This window comes from Sinocyclocheilus rhinocerous, unplaced genomic scaffold, assembly GCF_001515625.1.
Source record: "Sinocyclocheilus rhinocerous isolate Xijiao unplaced genomic scaffold, SAMN03320098_v1.1 scaffold6, whole genome shotgun sequence".
Taxonomy (NCBI): Eukaryota; Metazoa; Chordata; class Actinopteri; order Cypriniformes; family Cyprinidae; genus Sinocyclocheilus; species Sinocyclocheilus rhinocerous.
In genome coordinates, this window is record NW_015661999.1 from 378,750 (window position 1) to 380,745 (window position 1,996).

Here is a 1,996-nt window from a genome sequence, read left to right on the forward strand (position 1 = left end):
CACATTGAGCAGCATTAACTACACAGATCCGTTGTTCACTGACGAGCTGCGCAAAACCACGTTCATATTCGCGCAATTTTTTGCGCGGCTCGTCAATGAACAACGGCTCTGTGTAGTTAATGCTGCTCAATGTGAAAGCACGCACGTGATGGAGATTTACCGCTGATTACAGAACCGGCTTTCTGACAAGATGCGCGTTAAATATCGCATGCGATTTATCGTGCAGCCCTAGTTGAAAGCATCATTAAAGAAATGCATTGTCCTTGGTAGAGCTCCAAAAGGTTGCCGTGCCAAGACACAGCATGCATCATGGGAGAACATGTAGAGGAAGCTGATCAATAGTAAGCTAGATGTTTTCCTTGACTGTAGAGGTAGGCCATTAAATCTGCCCTGTGTTCAGGTACTTTGCAGTTTGGGCTTTCATTTTAAGCTTTCTGAGATGATCCAAGAGCCGTAGCGTCCTCTGCTTTCTTTCAGATTAATTTCTTCCTTTCCTTTAAAATTCTTCTGTTCTCCCTCCACCCCTTTTCTTCTGCAGAACTCCAGCTGTTTAGTGATACAGTGTCCAAATCAGTACAGAAACACAAGCCTGCTGCAGGCTCTGCAAAAACACCAAGCAGCTTAGTCCACACACACACATTCATACAGTATAAAAAAGAGTGCACTGCAATGACTTCATGTTGTTCCAAACCTGTCTGACTTCTCTTTTGTGGAACACAATATATTTTGAATATAATTCCCTTGTATTGAAAGTATAATTCTGTTTTAGACCAATTGACTTTTATTGTATGCGCAAAAACTTTCTTCAGAATATATTTTGTGTTGAATGAAAGTAATACAGGTTTGGGTGTGAGGGTCATAGTCAAGTGAATGATGACACAATGTTCATTTTTGGGTGAACTATCTCTTTAAATGTCGTCCTCGGGATATTCTTGAGAATGTAATAAAAGACAGTAAGAAGCAAAACAAGAACAGCTTTTTCATATTTAACACCAGAACAACAGGAAATAATCTTTTTGCATGGCTGCACATAATCATTCAAAAGGCATGTTTGTTTAAAGCATCCTAAAGTGTTCAATTTAAAATATTCAAATTATGCATAGAACTCCCTGACGACATTTACAATCAGTTTAAAATAATTTTTGCCTGGTTCGCTCTGACCTTTAACCTCAACCTTCCATCAACTGGCAGTTTAAACTGTTAATTAATTGCTTGATTGATTCTTTTTGATGTTCCTCGTGCGTTGTGAAATGAATTAATTGATTTCATCAGGTCAAAACTAACACGAGGACGTTTCACCCTGTGTGAGCTCTTCCTGTGCAGTTCTTCTTATGTGTTGGTTATGTGGTCCCTCAGCTGGAGGCGTGTGGCGTTGCGTCAGAGACTCTTTATAAGTGGTAGGGTCCCGCTGTGTGTGTGGTGATCTGTGAAATGCCAGCGTCAGGACGCGCAGATGAAGCACAACTGGAGCTCATGCTGAGGAGAGAGCTCTGATGTGAAGTTCAAGCTTGAGGTATGGCCAGCTGGGCTCACACCTTATCTTGCCCACAAGATATCACACATAGAGTAAATGTATACACACACCAACAGACATAAGGTGGGCCCAAACAGTGTTTAAACACTTAAGTCACAGTCTGTCTGAATGTCATTGCAATAGATAAAAAATATCATACCAAGTGACCAAATAATACTTTTCTTAGAACTAACTTACTTCTGACCAACTGGTTCTAAAGTGATTTTACAATGGATGTATGAATACAGGTCTCCTCAAGTGTCCTAGCAGAGTAACCACAGATGTTGTTCATATTGTTGTTGCATTTTAGATGAAATTATATGAAAATTTAAACTTAAATGAAAATTAGAAATGTTGGCCTTGGAAACTAACCGAAATGAAAAAAAGATGGTTGAAGTACTAAAATTAATAAAACTAAACTGAAATAAAATTGAATTAAAGATAATTAGAAATATAAAAAAATATAATAATGATAAAAGCCCA